The sequence below is a fragment of the Ranitomeya imitator genome, chromosome 1 (assembly GCF_032444005.1).
Source record: "Ranitomeya imitator isolate aRanImi1 chromosome 1, aRanImi1.pri, whole genome shotgun sequence".
NCBI lineage: Eukaryota > Metazoa > Chordata > Amphibia > Anura > Dendrobatidae > Ranitomeya > Ranitomeya imitator.
The window spans coordinates 649,413,855-649,434,571 of NC_091282.1; the positions used below are offsets into that span (position 1 = coordinate 649,413,855).

The 20,717-nt window shown below is 46.1% G+C and overlaps 1 non-coding gene across 1 annotated transcript; it reads left to right on the top strand.

The window, feature by feature from the left end:
* The first annotated feature begins 8,033 nt into the window (after positions 1-8,033).
* Positions 8,034-8,227, top strand: LOC138660440 (U2 spliceosomal RNA). Its single transcript, XR_011317845.1, has one exon. It is a non-coding gene; the product is annotated as a U2 spliceosomal RNA (small nuclear RNA).
* Positions 8,228-20,717: the final 12,490 nt, after the last annotated feature.

Here is a 20,717-nt window from a genome sequence, read left to right on the forward strand (position 1 = left end):
GGGGGAATATGAACAGTCCAGAACACTGTATGGGACACAGCCAAGGGGGAATATGAACAGTGCAGAGCACTGTATGGGACACAGCCAAGGGGGAATATGAACAGTGCAGGGCACTGTATGGGACACAGTCAAGGGGGAATATGAACAGTGCAGAGCAATGTATGGGGCACAGCCAAGGGGGAATATGAACAGTGCAGAACAATGTATGGGACACAGCCAAGGGGGAATATGAACAGTGCAGAACACTGTATGGGACACAGCCAAGGGGGAATATGAACGGTGCAGAGCACTATATGGCACAGCCAAGGGGGAATATGAACACTGCAGAGCACTGTATGGGACACAGCCAAGGGGGAATATGAACGGTGCAGAGCACTATATGGGACAGCCAAGGGGGAATATGAACAGTGCAGAACACTGTATGGGGCACAGCCAAGGGGGAATATGAACAGTGCAGAACACTATATGGGGCACAGCCAAGGGGGAATATGAACAGTGCAGAGCACTATATGGGACAGCCAAGGGGGAATATGAACGGTGCAGAGCACTATATGGGGCACAGCCAAGGGGGAATATGAACGGTGCAGAGCACTATATGGCACAGCCAAGGGGGAATATGAACAGTGCAGAGCACTATATGGGGCACAGCCAAGGGGGAATATGAACGGTGCAGAGCACTATATGGCACAGCCAAGGGGGAATATGAACAGTGCAGAGCACTATATGGGACAGCCAAGGGGGAATATGAACAGTGCAGAGCATTGTATGGGACACAGCCAAGGGGGAATATGAACAGTGCAGAGCACTATATGGCACAGCCAAGGGGGAATATGAACAGTGCAGAGCACTGTATGGGACACAGCCAAGGGGGAATATGAACAGTGCAGAGCACTATATGGCACAGCCAAGGGGGAATATGAACAGTGCAGAGCACTATATGGGACAGCCAAGGGGGAATATGAACAGTGCAGAACATTGTATGGGACACAGCCAAGGGGGAATATGAACAGTGCAGAGCACTATATGGCACAGCCAAGGGGGAATATGAACAGTGCAGAACACTGTATGGGACACAGCCAAGGGGGAATATGAACAGTGCAGAGCATTGTATGGGACACAGCCAAGGGGGAATATGAACAGTGCAGAGCATTGTATGGGACACAGCCAAGGGGGAATATGAACAGTGCAGAACACTGTATGGGGCACAGCCAAGGGGGAATATGAACAGTGCAGAGCACTGTATGGGGCACAGCCAAGGGGGAATATGAACAGTGCAGAGCAATGTATGGGGCACAGCCAAGGGGGAATATGAACAGTGCAGAGCACTGTATGGGGCACAGCCAAGGGGGTATATGAACAGTGCAGAACACTGTATGGGGCACAGCCAAGGGGGAATATGAACAGTGCAGAGCACTGTATGGGACACAGCCAAGGGGGAATATGAACGGTGCAGAGCACTATATGGGACACAGCCAAGGGGGAATATGAACGGTGCAGAGCACTATATGGCACAGCCAAGGGGGAATATGAACAGTGCAGAGCACTATATGGGACACAGCCAAGGGGGAATATGAACGGTGCAGAGCACTGTATGGGGCACAGCCAAGGGGGAATATGAACAGTGCAGAGCACTGTATGGGGCACAGCCAAGGGGGAATATGAACGGTGCAGAGCACTGTATGGGGCACAGCCAAGGGGGAATATGAACAGTGCAGAGCACTATATGGCACAGCCAAGGGGGAATATGAACAGTGCAGAGCACTATATGGGACACAGCCAAGGGGGAATATGAACAGTGCAGAGCACTGTATGGGGCACAGCCAAGGGGGAATATGAACAGTGCAGAGCACTGTATGGGGCACAGCCAAGGGGGAATATGAACAGTGCAGAGCACTGTATGGGGCACAGCCAAGGGGGAATATGAACGGTGCAGAGCACTGTATGGGGCACAGCCAAGGGGGAATATGAACAGTGCAGAGCACTGTATGGGGCACAGCCAAGGGGGAATATGAACAGTGCAGAACACTGTATGGGACACAGCCAAGGGGGAATATGAACAGTGCAGAACACTGTATGGGACAGCCAAGGGGGAATATGAACGGTGCAGAGCACTGTATGGGACACAGCCAAGGGGGAATATGAACGGTGCAGAGCAATGTATGGGGCACAGCCAAGGGGGAATATGAACAGTGCAGAGCAATGTATGGGGCACAGCCAAGGGGGAATATGAACAGTGCAGAGCACTATATGGGACACAGCCAAGGGGGAATATGAACAGTGCAGAGCACTATATGGCACAGCCAAGGGGGAATATGAACAGTGCAGAGCACTATATGGGACACAGCCAAGGGGGAATATGAACAGTGCAGAACACTGTATGGGGCATAGCCAAGGGGGAATATGAACGGTGCAGAGCACTGTATGGGGCACAGCCAAGGGGGAATATGAACAGTGCAGAGCACTGTATGGGACACAGCCAAGGGGGAATATGAACAGTGCAGAACACTGTATGGGGCACAGCCAAGGGGGAATATGAACAGTGCAGAACACTGTATGAGGCACAGCCAAGGGGGAATATGAACAGTGCAGAGCACTTTATGGGGCACAGCCAAGGGGGTATATGAACAGTGCAGAACACTGTATGGGGCACAGCCAAGGGGGAATATGAACAGTGCAGAGCACTGTATGGGGCACAGCCAAGGGGGAATATGAACGGTGCAGAGCATTGTATGGGACACAGCCAAGGGGGAATATGAACAGTGCAGGGCACTATATGGGACACAGCCAAGGGGGAATATGAACAGTACAGAACACTGTATGGGGCATAGCCAAGGGGGAATATGAACGGTGCAGAGCACTGTATGGGGCACAGCCAAGGGGGTATATGAACAGTGCAGAACACTGTATGGGGCACAGCCAAGGGGGAATATGAACAGTGCAGAACACTGTATGGGGCACAGCCAAGGGGGAATATGAACAGTGCAGAGCACTGTATGGGACACAGCCAAGGGGGAATATGAACAGTGCAGAGCATTGTATGGGACACAGCCAAGGGGGAATATGAACAGTGCAGAGCACTGTATGGGACACAGCCAAGGGGGAATATGAACAGTGCAGAGCACTATATGGGACACAGCCAAGGGGGAATATGAACAGTGCAGAGCACTGTATGGGGCACAGCCAAGGGGGAATATGAACAGTGCAGAGCACTATATGGGGCACAGCCAAGGGGGAATATGAACAGTGCAGAACACTGTATGGGGCACAGCCAAGGGGGAATATGAACAGTGCAGAGCACTGTATGGGACACAGCCAAGGGGGAATATGAACAGTGCAGAGCACTGTATGGGGCACAGCCAAGGGGGAATATGAACAGTGCAGAGCACTGTATGGGGCACAGCCAAGGGGGAATATGAACAGTGCAGAACACTGTATGGGGCACAGCCAAGGGGGAATATGAACAGTGCAGAGCACTATATGGGACACAGCCAAGGGGGAATATGAACAGTGCAGAGCATTGTATGGGACACAGCCAAGGGGGAATATGAACAGTGCAGAGCACTGTATGGGGCACAGCCAAGGGGGAATATGAACAGTGCAGAGCACTATATGGGGCACAGCCAAGGGGGAATATGAACAGTGCAGAACACTGTATGGGGCACAGCCAAGGGGGAATATGAACAGTGCAGAGCACTGTATGGGACACAGCCAAGGGGGAATATGAACAGTGCAGAGCACTGTATGGGGCACAGCCAAGGGGGAATATGAACAGTGCAGAGCACTGTATGGGGCACAGCCAAGGGGGAATATGAACAGTGCAGAGCACTGTATGGGGCACAGCCAAGGGGGAATATGAACAGTGCAGAACACTGTATGGGGCACAGCCAAGGGGGAATATGAACAGTGCAGAACACTGTATGGGGCACAGCCAAGGGGGAATATGAACAGTGCAGAGCACTATATGGGACAGCCAAGGGGGAATATGAACAGTGCAGAACACTGTATGGGGCACAGCCAAGGGGGAATATGAACGGTGCAGAACACTGTATGGGACACAGCCAAGGGGGAATATGAACAGTGCAGAGCACTATATGGGACACAGCCAAGGGGGAATATGAACAGTGCAGAGCACTATATGGGACACAGCCAAGGGGGAATATGAACAGTGCAGAACACTGTATGGGGCACAGCCAAGGGGGAATATGAACAGTGCAGAGCACTATATGGGACACAGCCAAGGGGGAATATGAACAGTGCAGAGCATTGTATGGGACACAGCCAAGGGGGAATATGAACAGTGCAGAGCACAATATGGGACAGCCAAGGGGGAATATGAACAGTGCAGAGCACAATATGGGACAGCCAAGGGGGAATATGAACAGTGCAGAGCACTATATGGGACACAGCCAAGGGGGAATATGAACAGTGCAGAGCACTGTATGGGGCACAGCCAAGGGGGAATATGAACAGTGCAGAGCACTATATGGGACACAGCCAAGGGGGAATATGAACAGTGCAGAGCACAATATGGGACAGCCAAGGGGGAATATGAACAGTGCAGAGCACTATATGGGACACAGCCAAGGGGGAATATGAACAGTGCAGAGCACTGTATGGGGCACAGCCAAGGGGGAATATGAACAGTGCAGAGCACTATATGGGACACAGCCAAGGGGGAATATGAACAGTGCAGAGCACTGTATGGGGCACAGCCAAGGGGGAATATGAACAGTGCAGAGCACTATATGGGGCACAGCCAAGGGGGAATATGAACAGTGCAGAACACTGTATGGGACACAGCCAAGGGGGAATATGAACAGTGCAGAACACTGTATGGGACACAGCCAAGGGGGAATATGAACAGTGCAGAGCACTATATGGGGCACAGCCAAGGGGGAATATGAACAGTGCAGAACCCTGTATGGGACACAGCCAAGGGGGAATATGAACAGTGCAGAACACTGTATGGGGCACAGCCAAGGGGGAATATGAACAGTGCAGAACACTGTATGGGGCACAGCCAAGGGGGAATATGAACAGTGCAGAGCACTGTATGGGGCACAGCCAAGGGGGAATATGAACAGTGCAGAGCACTATATGGGGCACAGCCAAGGGGGAATATGAACAGTGCAGAACACTGTATGGGACACAGCCAAGGGGGAATATGAACAGTGCAGAACACTGTATGGGACACAGCCAAGGGGGAATATGAACAGTGCAGAGCACTATATGGGGCACAGCCAAGGGGGAATATGAACAGTGCAGAACACTGTATGGGACACAGCCAAGGGGGAATATGAACAGTGCAGAACACTGTATGGGGCACAGCCAAGGGGGAATATGAACAGTGCAGAGCACTATATGGGACACAGCCAAGGGGGAATATGAACGGTGCAGAACACTGTATGGGACACAGCCAAGGGGGAATATGAACGGTGCAGAGCACTGTATGGGACACAGCCAAGGGGGAATATGAACGGTGCCGAGCACTGTATGGGGCACAGCCAAGGGGGAATATGAACAGTGCAGAACACTGTATGGGGCACAGCCAAGGGGGAATATGAACAGTGCAGAGCACTATATGGGACAGCCAAGGGGGAATATGAACAGTGCAGAACACTGTATGGGACAGCCAAGGGGGAATATGAACAGTGCAGAGCACTGTATGGGGCACAGCCAAGGGGGAATATGAACAGTGCAGAGCACTATATGGGACACAGCCAAGGGGGAATATGAACAGTGCAGAACACTGTATGGGGCACAGCCAAGGGGGAATATGAACAGTGCAGAGCACTGTATGGGGCACAGCCAAGGGGGAATATGAACAGTGCAGAGCACTATATGGGACACAGCCAAGGGGGAATATGAACAGTGCAGAACACTGTATGGGGCACAGCCAAGGGGGAATATGAACAGTGCAGAGCACTGTATGGGGCACAGCCAAGGGGGAATATGAACAGTGCAGAGCACTGTATGGGGCACAGCCAAGGGGGAATATGAACAGTGCAGAACACTGTATGGGGCACAGCCAAGGGGGAATATGAACAGTGCAGAACACTGTATGGGGCACAGCCAAGGGGGAATATGAACAGTGCAGAACACTGTATGGGGCACAGCCAAGGGGGAATATGAACAGTGCAGAGCAATGTGTGGGACACAGCCAAGGGGGAATATGAACAGTGCAGAGCACTGTATGGGGCACAGCCAAGGGGGAATATGAACAGTGCAGAACACTGTATGGGGCACAGCCAAGGGGGAATATGAACAGTGCAGAGCACTGTATGGGGCACAGCCAAGGGGGAATATGAACAGTGCAGAGCACTATATGGGACACAGCCAAGGGGGAATATGAACAGTGCAGAACACTGTATGGGGCACAGCCAAGGGGGAATATGAACAGTGCAGAGCACTGTATGGGGCACAGCCAAGGGGGAATATGAACAGTGCAGAGCACTGTATGGGGCACAGCCAAGGGGGAATATGAACAGTGCAGAACACTGTATGGGGCACAGCCAAGGGGGAATATGAACAGTGCAGAACACTGTATGGGGCACAGCCAAGGGGGAATATGAACAGTGCAGAACACTGTATGGGGCACAGCCAAGGGGGAATATGAACAGTGCAGAGCAATGTATGGGACACAGCCAAGGGGGAATATGAACAGTGCAGAGCACTGTATGGGGCACAGCCAAGGGGGAATATGAACAGTGCAGAGCATTGTATGGGACACAGCCAAGGGGGAATATGAACAGTGCAGAACACTATATGGCACAGCCAAGGGGGAATATGAACAGTGCAGAGCACTATATGGGACAGCCAAGGGGGAATATGAACAGTGCAGAGCACTATATGGGGCACAGCCAAGGGGGAATATGAACAGTGCAGAGCACTGTATGGGGCACAACCAAGGGGGTATATGAACAGTGCAGAACACTGTATGGGGCACAGCCAAGGGGGAATATGAACAGTGCAGAGCATTGTATGGGGCACAGCCAAGGGGGAATATGAACAGTGCAGAGCACTATATGGCACAGCTATGGGGCAATATGAACAGTGCAGAGCACTATATGGCACAACTATGGGGAAATAATGATCTATTTTTGTTTTTGAAATTCACCGGTAAATGCTGCATTTCCACCCTAGGCTTATACTCGAGTCAATAGGTTTTCCCAGTTTTTTGTGGCAAAATTAGGGGGGTCGGCTTATACTCGGGTCGACTTATACTCGAGTATATACGGTATCTCTGAGAGTGTCCGATTTTAGCCCCTTTACTCCAAAGCCTGTTTTCACCTTCCTGACTAGGCCAATTTTTACAATTCTGACCATTGTCATTTCATAACTCTGGAACGCTCATTGGATCCCACTGATTCTGAGAAAGTTTTCTTGTGACATATTGTACTTCATGATAGTCATAAAATTTAATTGATATGACTTGCGTTTATTTGTGAAAAAATGGAAATTTCCAGAAAATTTTTCAATTTTTAAAATTTTAATTTTTATGCCCTTAAATAATAGTCATATCGCACAAAATAGTTAATAAAATTTCCCACATGTTTAATTTACATCAGAACAATTTTTGAAACATAATTTTTTTTTTTGTTAGGATTTTATAAGGGTTAAAATTTGATTTCTATTTTTACTTTGAGGGGCCTATATGACAGAAAATACCCAAAAGTGACACCATTCTAAAAACTGCACCCCTCAAGGTACTCAAAACCACATTTAAGAAGTTTATTAACCCTTCAGGTGCTTTGCAGGAATTTTTGGAATGCAGAAGGAAAAAATAAATATTTATTTTTCGTTCGCAAAAATTTTCCTTTAGACCTATTTTTTTTTACTTTTGCAAAGATGACAGGAGAAAATGGACCATACAACTTGTGCAATTTCTACTGAGCTTTAAGGGAGTTCTCTCGGCATGCGTCTCAGCTGGACCGCACGGAACTGCGCATGTATTCTGGCGTATGAAACATCACCCTGGTGTGGTGAAAGTGCTAAACCATATCTGGTTATTACTGCTCGGCCTTTTGGCTGAAATCGTCGTCGTCGTCGCCGCCACGCAAGATCAAGTGTAGCTTCTGTTTTTATCAGTTTAATATCTGATATGTTCCTTATTTGGGGACCATATATCAAATGGATTTTTAGAACAGGGAGATGGAAAAAGAGCTTGCTCTGTACACTCCACGCAGTGAGCCGTTATTGCGGTATCTCCGGGAACAGTGCACTCCTTCTCTGATCCGGCTTCCAAATACAGATTGAATTGAAATCAGCACAAGTTGTGTTCTAACTAGTGTTGAGCATTCCGATACCGCAAGTATCGGGTATCGGCCGATACTTGCGGTATCGGAATTCCGATACCGAGATCCGATACTTTTGTGGTATCGGGTATCGGTATCGGATCCATAGTGAGGTGTAAAATAAAGAATTAAAATAAAAAATATTGATATATTCACCTCTCCGGCGGCCCCTGGACATCACCGCGGGTAACCGGCAGGCTTCTTTGTTTAAAATGAGCGCGTTTAGGACCTGTGGAATTACGTCGCGGATTCTGATTGGTCGCGTGCCGCCCATGTGACCGCGACGCGACCAATCAGAAGCCGCGACGTCATTCTCAGGCACTAAACTCCTCATTCTAGGAATTTAGGACCTGAGGAATGACGTCGCGGCTTCTGATTGGTCGCGTCGTGGTCACATGGGCGGCACGCGACCAATCAGAAGCCGCGACGTCATTCCTCAGGTCCTAAACGCGCTCATTTTAAACAAAGAAGCCTGCTGGTTACCCGCGATGATGTCCAGGGGCCGCCGGAGAGGTGAATATATCAATATTTTTTATTTTAATTTTTTATTTTACACATTAATATGGATCCCAGGGCCTGAAGGAGAGTTTCCTCTCCTTCAGACCCTGGGAACCATCAGAATACCTTACGATACTTGGTGTCCCATTGACTTGTATTGGTATTGGATATCGGTATTGGCGATATCCGATACTTTTCGGGTATCGGCCGATACTATCCGATACCAATACTTTCAAGTATAGGACGGTATCACTCAACACTAGTTCTAACCCATTATGTGAATTCTTTTCAGGGTCAAAGTTGCACATTTCAGATGCCAAATGCATTTTGCTTGGTTTATCTTGTCCAATTGCAACATTTTGTGTGCGCATTGTTTTGCCTATGCATGTCTAGCATTGTATTGCGTTCAATATGAAATCAATCAATCAATCAATCTCTCTGTACTAGTTGCAAACGGCGTGTGAAGATGTGGACATGTATTTGGCCTTTGTTACAGTGTTGCAAATAGACCATCTACAAAGTTAGGCCCCTTGCTATCAGTACTTAGTGCTTTAATTTAAGTAACCCATGAGTAGTTCTGCCATACATACCACATTTGTGACAGCATGATTTCTTTTGTAAAACATTGTCTCCCTCTTGTGGACCACTGACTTTTACACTTTTGGTGCGTATGTATTTAAAGAAAGGAAAAATTGTGTCTGTGCTGATCTTGAATACGCTGCCTATCTTCTCCTGTGTGAGTATTCTAATGCTTTCTAGCAACCAGGTGCGCTGCCTGCATTAGATAGAATCTTCTCGCGGAACCCTCACGTGTCACAATGGGCCCTTGGCCATAGTCTGGAACCCTCACGTGTCACAATGGGCCCTTGGCCATGGTCCGGAACCCTCACATGTCACAATGGGCTAGAACCCTCACATGTCACAATGGGCCCTTGGCCTATAAAAAGCAGTGCGGTGGCAGTCCTCTTCAGTCTGCTGATGGAGCAGCGGCGGGCAGCATGGTGATAGGTAGGCAATACCCGGCATCAGGAGAGCTAAGGGAAGACAGCTGCTCGCTTGTTTGTTTTTTGAATTTCCCTCTCGCACACCTCCTCCTGGCACTCAGTAGTAGTGCATATTGGAACAAAGAGGGGGGAGGGTTACAATAGGTGGGGTTAGGCAGATTAACAAGGAGTGGCTCACAGCTTGAACAAACAGCAGAACTGTAATTGTGAAGGCGTCCGGTTTGCTAAAATGTCCTCCTCAGGGCAATCTTTTGCTCCATCTCCCCAAAGGGTATCAGTGTTAGGCCTTGGTGCGGCACAAGGGCGAAACGATTTCTGGTTATTGCTTCTCGGCCTTCTGGCTGCGATCTTGTGTCGCGGTCAGAGGGTGCAAGTGTTTCCTGGCAGCGTGCTGCTAATTTGCTACTGTGGTATTCGTATCAGCAGAGAAGATTGAAGATGTTCATTAAGAATACGATTCGTGTGGTCATGGAAGATGGTGCCAAAAACAATGTGGTGTACGTGGTTCGTGACCTGCTGGAGGGAAAGGCTGGAGCTCATCGGGCTGATATTTTCAGCGTGAATGAATTTCATAACCAAGGTACATATGATGTTACCTTTGTGAGTGAGGCTTGCTGTTTAAATGTGTTTGAGTGGCTCAGAAGTCATGATGGTGACCCATGCCTGGAGGGAGTGCGGGTGGAGCCTCTGTTTGGGCTCATGGAAAAAGTAGTGACGGTTATTGTATATAATCCTTCTACAGAAGTAAGTCTGCTGGAGCAGTTCCTGGCTCGGTACTGCGAATATGTGAAGGGGATGAGAGAAACAGAAAAATTGCTTAGGCATTTTCAACTGTAAGTATGTGTTTCGTGTGAAACTGAAGAAAGACCCAAGTTGTTTGGGAGGTTTCACCCACCCCCCGGCGAATTTTTCAGTGGCGGGTCATAAGGGCTTTCTGACATATGCAGGGCAGCCTCTATACTGCAGGAAGTGTTTTTAATTTGGGCACTTGCAGAGCATGTGTGATAAGAGCTTGGTTTGCCATAATTGCAAAAGAGAAGGCGATGTGGCAGCTCAGTGTCCAATGCCACGTGAATGTGACCGGTGTGGTAATACAGGGCATTTGTATAAGGACTGTCCATATGGTGGGCCATGGAGGTCGACTAGAGAGGAGGAGAGGCGGGAGCAGGAAGAAAAGAAACGTGAGGAGGAGCGGAGGCAGGAGGAGGAAAAAAGAGAGAGGAGGAGGTCAAGAAACGGGAAGAGGAGAGGAAGCGGGAGGAAAGCAAGGCTTCTGCGCAGCAAAGCGCTGAGGTAATTCCGCCCTCTATGATTGAGAGACGGTGGGAGAGGCGGCAGGAGGACAAGGAGGCTGAAAGAAGGAAGGAGGAGCTGGAGGACAAATTATTCTGGAGAGCTGCAAAGCAGGAAGAGTGTGCTATGGCTAATAAAAATTAAAAAAAAGGAGGCCCCAGTTACCAAAGCTGAGGAGATGGGATCATTGATGGACTTTGATATTTCTGAGGTGGAGGAGATGGCTGAGTCTGAGATTCCTGAGTCTAACCCAAGAAACATTGGTGTTTTCTCCTCAGAAGAGGAGCCTGGAGGTCGAAAGTGTCCCAGGGAGGGTGGTGGGCAAATCCATGATTTTGAGGTTCCTGAAGGAGGAGTGCCCCAGAGGAAGGTTGGGCAGAAGAAGACACATGTGGAGGAGTGTATGGAGGTCAGCGGCTCTGAAAGCTGCTCAGCGCAGATGGTGGAGGAGGACAGTGGCGATACTGCATAGTTATGTGCTATTGTTTCAGTAGCTAGGTGTTTTTTATGTATATAGCAGTTGCCTTTAAAAATGGTGTGTTTTTTTCCATGTAAGTTGTGTAATGTCCTATTTGTAGGTTGTTTTTTTTTTTAGTATTTTTTGTTTCTGTGTATGTTATGGGTTTTGCAATCATATCACAGAATGTGAGGGTTTTTAAAAACAGGTTGCGGCGGGCGGCCATTTTGGATTTTTTTGCAACGCAAAAAGCAGGAATTTTTTGTCTGCAGGAGTGTGGGATTGTGGATGGTGTGAAGGGGAGTGAATGGCCTCATGGTGCGTCTGTGTGGTCAGGGAGTGCCTGTAATAAAAATGATGGTGTGGGTTTTTTGGTGAAGGGAAATGATGTGAGTTTGTGTGACTATATGGTGATTGAGGTTGGGAGGTGTGTGTTGGCATTTAGAAATGTTCGTTTTTGTGTTATTAATGTATATGCTCCTGTGGAATAACAGGAGCGTAAAGTTTTATTTGAAAAAATTAAGTTTTTTATTCCAGGAAGAGTGCCTGCTGTGATAGTGGGAGATATGAACTGTGATGTGGGAAGTGTGAATGTGGATGTGTCAGGGAAAGTGTTAATGGATATGGTGAGTGATTTGGTTTAAAGGATATGCAGCGTGCATGCAAGATAACTCCGTTGTTAAATACGTTTTTTTCTGACAGTGGGAGGGTGGCGTCTAGATTGGACTATTGTTTTGTTTCAAAAAATCTGATTCCTGTTAAGGCCCCTTCACATTTAGCGACGCTGCAGCGATACCGACAACGATCCGAATCGCTGCAGCGTCGCTGTTTGGTCGCTGGAGAGCTGTCACACAGACCGCTCTCCAGCGACCAACGATGCCGGTAACCAGGGTAAACATCGGGTAACTAAGCGCAGGGCCGCGCTTAGTAACCCGATGTTTACCCTGGTTACCATGCTAAAAGTAAAAAAAAACAAACACTAGATACTTACCTACAGCCGTCTGTCCTCCAGCGCTGCGCTCTGCTTCTCTGCTCTCCTCCTGTACTGTCTGGGAGCCGGAAAGCAGAGCGGTGACGTCACCGCTCTGCTTTCCGGCTCACAGCCAGTACAGGAGGAGTGCAGAGCACAGCGCTGGAGGACAGACGGCTGTAGGTAAGTATGTAGTGTTTGTTTTTTTTTACTTTTAGCATGGTAACCAGGGTAAACATCGGGTTACTAAGCGCGGCCCTGCGCTTAGTTACCCGATGTTTACCCTGGTTACCAGTGAAGACATCGCTGGATCGGTGTCACACACGCCGATCCAGCGATGACTCCAGGGAGTCCAGCGACGAAATAAAGTTCTGGACTTTATTCAGCGACCAACGATCTCCCAGCAGGGGCCTGATCGTTGGTCGCTGTCACACATAACGATTTCATTAACGATATCGTTGCTACGTCACAAATAGCAACGATATCGTTAACAATATCGTTATGTGTGAAGGTACCTTTAGTTATGCACAGGAGAGTGTGGTTTTTTCGGATCATGTGTGTATGAAGTGTGAATTGGATTTGCATGTTAATGAGGTGGCTGGGAAAAAGGTGTGTGAAAGTTGAATGTAAGTTTGCTGGAAGGAGAGGGTGTGAGAGAGGAGTATGAAAGACATTATGCGGAGTGGTGTGGGTGCAGGAGTGATTTCAGAAATGTGTGTGAATGGTAGGATTGGGTCAAATGGAAAACCAAGAGTTTTTTTTTTAAAACTCGGGTACAAGTGTGCGGCTGCAAAGAGAGAAAGGTTGTTTTTTTTAAATGCAAGGCTGAGTGTTTTGTATAAGTTGAGGGCGGGAGGGATGGATGTGAGTGAAGATTTAGTGAAAGTGAAAAAAGAAGTGAATGATTTTTTGTTAGAAAGAGGGAGGAGTATTATGTACAGGGCCAATATAGAGAATTTGGAGAAGAATGAGAAGTGTTCGCGTTTTTTCTTCAAAAACGTTTTTGGGAAGAGACAGAGTATGAGTGTTTTGAATGGGATGGATGGAAATGAAGTGAGTGGTGCGGACTTGAGTGAGGAAGTTTTATGATGATTTGTATGCTGTGAAATGGAGGGATGAAGGTTTAGAGGGTGAGGTGCTGGGTGTTTTGGAAAATAGTTTGAATAGGATAGAAAGGGAAAGTTTGATGGGTGATGTGACGGGTGAAGAAGTATGGAAGGTGGTGTGTAGTATGGCGTTGAATAAAACACCGGGGGAGGATGGTCTACCGGTGGAATTTTATCGTGTGATGTGGGATGTGATTGGGAAGGATTTTGTGGATGTATGTAAGTATATGTGGGTGAATGCAGAAGTGGCAAATGGTATGCGTGCAGGGGTGGTTGTGTTATTGCCAAAAAAAAAATGATTTGAAAAATCTAAAAAATTGGAGGCCGATCACATTGCTAAATTGTGATTATAAGATTTATGCGAAACTTTTGGCTAACAGGATGCATGGCGTGGTTGGGAGTGTGGTGGGTGAGGAGCAATGTTGTGCGGTGCCTGGAAGACGAATACATGGAAGTTTGTGTATGTTGAAAGATTGTTTGTGGGACTGCATGAATCGTAAGAAGGGGGTGTATGTGTTGAGTTTGGATTTCAAGAAGGCGTATGATAGATTGGCGCATGGTTTTTTGTTTAGTGTGTTGGTGAAGATGGGTTTTCCTTCTGAGTTTGTAGAGAGAGTGAGAAGCTTGTATAAGAACATTTATAGTTGTGTGTTGTTGAATGGAAATGTGGGGAGGAGAGTAAATGTATTTTCGGGTGTTCGGCAGGGGTGCCCTTTGTCCCCTATCGTATTTATTTGCGGAATTGAGCCTTTGTTATGTCTGTTAAGAAAAGATAAGGTGATTCGGGGTGTGCAAGTACCGGGGGTGAGGGGAGAGAGTGGAAGATGAGGGGCTATATGGATGATGTGTGTGTGCTGTGTGATTCAGAGTGTTTGGTACGGCGTGTGAAGTTGTTGGTTTCTATTTTTTGTGGAGCATCTGCTTTTAAAGTGAATTGGGAGAAGAGTGAGTGTAAGAATTTTGGGGGGAGGAGTCTGAGCGATGATGCTGGAGTGAATGTGGTGAGTGGACCGATAAAGGTTTTGGGTGTGAAATTTTCAGAGAAATTGGATGGAGAGGAAAGCTGGGTGGATGTGAGAGAGAGAGTGGAGCGTAAGTTAAATTTTTGGAATTTGAGGGATCTTACGTTTTTTGGTAAAATTTTAGTTATTAAGAGTGTTGTGTTACCTATTTTTTTGTATGTTGCGATGGTTTTTCCACCAAGCTACATGTGTATTAGAAGATTAAATAGGGTTTTGTTTGTCTTTTTTTGGGGTTCATGTATGGAGCGTGCAAGGAGAGAGATTGTTATGAAGAGTTGGGATAAGGGGGGACTGGGTTTCCCAAATTTGAATGTATTTTTCGGCGTGAATATTATGGTGTATGTACTAGGTGTGATTAGGATGGATGGGAAGTATGCATGTATGTGCAGGTTTTTGTTTGGAAATTTCTTGTTTCGTTTGAAATGGCGTGAAAGAGATCTTAGGAGCCCAGTGGCTTTTGAGGTTCCTGTGTGGTATGTGTGGGTTTACAAATTTTTAGTGAAGTATGAACTGTGTGATGTGGATGTGAGATTGTTAGAAAAGAAGAAAGCTGTATATAAGATGATTGAGTGTAGAGAGATGGAATGTGACATTATTGTTGGACGAGCTCACAGGCTGTCCTTGCCAGATCTTAAATTGGTAAGAGGGGATGATGTGCAGAAAGTATGGAAGAAGGTACGTATGAATGGTATGACAAATAGGCACAGTGAGATTGTATGGCAGTCATTGCATGGGCTGTTGCCGGTGAGGGAGTTTCTGAAAAATCGGGATTTAGTGAGGAGTGAGAAGTGTCCGAGGAGTGGATGTGGTGAGAGTGTGGTGCATTTGTTTTGGAATTGTCAGTATGCTAGAAGTGTGATTGCAGGTATGGGGCGTTTGTGTAAGGAGCTGTGTGAGGTGAATCTGTTGTCTTTTGAGCTTTTTATGTTTGGATTGGGTATGTGTGGGGAAAAGGAGAGAGTATTGTGGTTGATGATGGCATGTATAAAAGAGGTATTGTGGGATGTGAGGAATATGTATGTGTTTAAAAGGAAGGATATTGAGGTTAAAAATTGTATAAGAATCATTTTGGGAAAATTGTATTTTTGCTTTGTGTGTGATCAGAGGAGGAGAGGGGAGGTGGATGCAGAGGGAATTTGGAAAACTAAAAAGTGGAAACATTTTGTTAATGTATCTTGAGGTTTTTTTTGGTTGTTAACAATACTTTTTGTTGTGTTTTCCAATGATGATGGGAATGGCGGTTACATTGAGTATGTGGCACGCTGTTTTGGGAGTTGAGTTCCATATAGTTTTGGATATCTGACTGTGGAACTTCCCATCTGAGGGAAAAAAAAAAAAAAAAAGTCAGTGTCAGACCTTGGTGTGGTGAAAGTGCTAAACCATATCTGGTTATTGCTTCGCGGCCTGGAGAAGGTGCGGGTGGAGCCTCTGTTTGGGCTCATGGAAAAAGTGGTGACGGTTACCGTATATAACCCTTATACAGAAGTAATTCTGCTGGAGCAGTTCCTGGCTCGGTACTGCGAATATGTGAAGGGGATGAGAGAAACAGAAAAATTGCTTAGGCATTTTCAACTGTAAGTATGTGTTTCGTGTGAAACTGAGGAAAGACCCAAGTTGTTTGGGAGGTTTCACCCACCCCCCGGCGAATTTTTCAGTGGCGGGTCATAGGGGCTTTCTGACATATGCAGGGCAGCCTCCCTCTATACTGCAGGAAGTAACATAGTAACATAGTTAGTAAGGCCGAAAAAAGACATTTGTCCATCCAGTTCAGCCTATATTCCATCATAATAAATACCCAGATCTACGTCCTTCTACAGAACCTAATAATTGTATGATACAATATTGTTCTGCTCCAGGAAGACATCCAGGCCTCTCTTGAACCCCTCGACTGAGTTCGCCATCACCACCTCCTCAGGCAAGCAATTCCAGATTCTCACTGCCCTAACAGTAAAGAATCCTCTTCTATGTTGGTGGAAAAACCTTCTCTCCTCCAGACGCAAAGAATGCCCCCTTGTGCCCGTCACCTTCCTTGGTATAAACAGATCCTCAGCGAGATATTTGTATTGTCCCCTTATATACTTATATATGGTTATTAGATCGCCCCTCAGTCGTCTTTTTTCTAGACTAAATAATCCTAATTTCGCTAATCTATCTGGGTATTGTAGTTCTCCCATCCCCTTTATTAATTTTGTTGCCCTCCTTTGTACTCTCTCTAGTTCCATTATATCCTTCCTGAGCACCGGTGCCCAAAACTGGACACAGTACTCCATGTGCGGTCTAACTAGGGATTTGTACAGAGGCAGTATAATGCTCTCATCATGTGTATCCAGACCTCTTTTAATGCACCCCATGATCCTGTTTGCCTTGGCAGCTGCTGCCTGGCACTGGCTGCTCCAGGTAAGTTTATCATTAACTAGGATCCCCAAGTCCTTCTCCCTGTCAGATTTACCCAGTGGTTTCCCGTTCAGTGTGTAATGGTGATATTGATTCCCTCTTCCCATGTGTATAACCTTACATTTATCATTGTTAAACCTCATCTGCCACCTTTCAGCCCAAGTTTCCAACTTATCCAGATCCATCTGTAGCAGAATACTATCTTCTCTTGTATTAACTGCTTTACATAGTTTTGTATCATCTGCAAATATCGATATTTTACTGTGTAAACCTTCTACCAGATCATTAATGAATATGTTGAAGAGAACAGGTCCCAATACTGACCCCTGCGGTACCCCACTGGTCACAGCGACCCAGTTAGATACTATACCATTTATAACCACCCTCTGCTTTCTATCACTAAGCCAGTTACTAACCCATTTACACACATTTTCCCCCAGACCAAGCATTCTCATTTTGTGTACCAACCTCTTGTGCGGCACGGTATCAAACGCTTTGGAAAAATTGAGATATACCACGTCCAATGACTCACCGTGGTCCAGTCTATAGCTTACCTCTTCATAAAAACTGATTAGATTGGTTTGACATGAGTGATTTCTCATAAACCCATGCTGATATGGAGTTAAACAGTTATTCTCATTGAGATAATCCAGAATAACATCCCTCAGAAACCCTTCAAATATTTTACCAACAATAGAGGTTAGACTTACTGGCCTATAATTTCCAGGTTCACTTTTAGAGCCCTTTTTGAATATTGGCACCACATTTGCTATGCGCCAGTCCTGCGGAACAGACCCTGTCGCTATAGAGTCACTAAAAATAAGAAATAATGGTTTATCTATTACATTACTTAGTTCTCTTAGTACTCGTGGGTGTATGCCATCCGGACCCGGAGATTTATCTATTTTAATCTTATTTAGCCGGTTTCGCACCTCTTCTTGGGTTAGATTGGTGACCCTTAATATAGGGTTTTCATTGTTTCTTGGGATTTCACCTAGCATTTCATTTTCCACCGTGAATACCGTGGAGAAGAAGGTGTTTAATATGTTAGCTTTTTCCTCGTCATCTACAACCATTCTTTCCTCACTATTTTTTAAGGGGCCTACATTTTCAGTTTTTATTCTTTTACTATTGATATAGTTGAAGAACAGTTTGGGATTAGTTTTACTCTCCTTAGCAATGTGCTTCTCTGTTTCCTTTTTGGCAGCTTTAATTAGTTTTTTAGATAAAGTATTTTTCTCCCTATAGTTTTTTAGAGCTTGAATGGTGCCATCCTGCTTTAGTAGTGCAAATGCTTTCTTTTTACTGTTAATTGCCTGTCTTACTTCTTTGTTTAGCCACATTGGGTTTTTCCTATTTCTAGTCCTTTTATTCCCACAAGGTATAAACCGCTTACACTGCCTATTTAGGATGTTCTTAAACATTTCCCATTTATTATCTGTATTCTCATTTCTGAGGATATTGTCCCAGTCTACCAGATTAAGGGCATCTCTAAGCTGTTCAAACTTTGCCTTCCTAAAGTTCAATGTTTTTGTGACTCCCTGACAAGTCCCCCTAGTGAAAGACAGGTGAAACTGCACAATATTGTGGTCGCTATTTCCTAAATGCCCAACCACCTGCAGATTTGTTATTCTGTCAGGTCTATTAGATAGTATTAGGTCTAAAAGTGCTGCTCCAAAGTGTTTTCAATTTGGGCACTTTCAGATCATGTGTGGTAAGAGCTGGGTTTGCCGTAATTGCAAAAGAGAAGGCCATGCGGCAGCTCAGTGTCCAATGCCACGTGAGTGTGACCGGTGTGGTAATACAGGGCACCTGTATAAGGACTGTCCATATGGTGGGCCATGGAGGTCGACTAGAGAGGAGGAGAGGCGGGAGGAGGAAGAAAAGAAACGTGAGGAGGAGCGGAGGCAGGAGGAGGAAAAAAAGAGAGAGGAGGAGGTCAAGAAACGGGAAGAGGAGAGGAAGCGGGAGAAAAGCAAGGCTTCTGCGCAGCAAAGCGCTGAGGTAATTCTGCCCTCTATGATTGAGAGACGGCGGGAGAGGCGGCAGGAGGACAAGGAGGCTGAAAGAAGGAAGGAGGAGCTGGAGGACAAATTATTCTGGAGAGCCGCAAAGCAGGAAGAGCGTGCTATGGCTAATAAAAAAAAAAAGGAGGCCCCAGTTACCAAAGCTGAGGAGATGGGATCATTGATGGACTTTGATATTTCTGAGGTGGAGGAGATGGCTGAGTCTGTGATTCCTGAGTATGACCCAAGAAACATTGGTGTTTTCTCCTCAGAAGAGGAGCCTGGAGGTCGAAAGTGTCCCAGGGAGGGTGGTGGGGAAATCCATGATTTTGAGGTTCCTGAAGGAGGAGTGCCCCAGAGGAAGGTTGGGCAGAAGAAGACACGTGTGGAGCAGTGTATGGAGGTCAGCGGCTCTGAAAGCTGCTCAGCGCAGATGGTGGAGGAGGACAGTGGCGATACTGCATAGTTATGTGCTATTGTTTCAGTAGCTAGGTGTTTTATATGTATATAGCAGTTGCCTTTAAAAATGGTGTTTTTTTTCCATGTAAGTTGTGTAATGTCCTATTTGTAGGTTGTTTTTTTTTTAGTATTTTTTTTAGTATTTTTTGTTTCTGTGTATGTTATGGGTTTTGCAATCATATCACAGAATGTGAGGGTTTTTAAAAACAGGTTGCGGCGGGCGGCCATTTTGGATTTTTTTGCAACGCAAAAAGCAGGAATTTTTTGTCTGCAGGAGTGTGGGATTGTGGATGGTGTGAAGGGGAGTGAATGGCCTCATGGTGCGTCTGTGTGGTCAGGGAGTGCCTGTAATAAAAATGATGGTGTGGGTTTTTTTGTGAAGGGAAATTATGTGAGTTTGTGTGACTATATGGTGATTGAGGTTGGGAGGTGTGTGTTGGCAAATTTTTAATTTAGAAATGTTCGTTTTTGTGTTATTACTGTATATGCTCCTGTGGAAAAACAGGAGCGTAAAGTTTTATTTGAAAAAATTAAGTTTTTTATTCCAGGAAGAGTGCCTGTTGTTATAGTGGGAGATATGAACTGTGATGTGGGAAGTGTGAATGTGGATGTGTCAGGGAAAGTGTTAATGGATATGGTGAGTGATTTTGGTTTAAAGGATATGCAGCGGGCATGCAAGGTAACTCTGTTTTTAAATACGTTTTTTTCTGATAGTGGGAGGGTGGCGTCTAGATTGGACTATTGTTTTGTTTCAAAAAATCTGATTCCTATTAGTTATGCACAGGAGAGTGTGTTTTTTTTGGATCATGTGTGCATGAAGTGTGAATTGGATTTGCATGTTAATGAGGTGGCTGGGAAAGGTGTGTGGAAGTTGAATGTAAGTTTGCTGGAAGGAGGGGGGGTGAGAGAGGAGTATGAAAGAAATTATGCAGAGTGGTGTGGGTGCAGGAGTGATTTCAGAAATGTGTGTGAATAGTGGGATTGGGTTAAATGGAAAATCAAGAGTTTTTATTTTTAAAAACTCGGGTACAAGTGTGTGGCTACAAAGAGAGAAAGGTTTGTTTTTTTTAAATGCCAGACTGAGTGTGTTGTATAAGTGGAGGGCGGGAGGAATGGATGTGAGTGAAGATTTAGTGAAAGTGAAAAAAGAAGTGAATAATATTTTTTGTTAGAAAGAGGGAGGAGTATTGTGTACAGGGCCAAAATAGAGAATT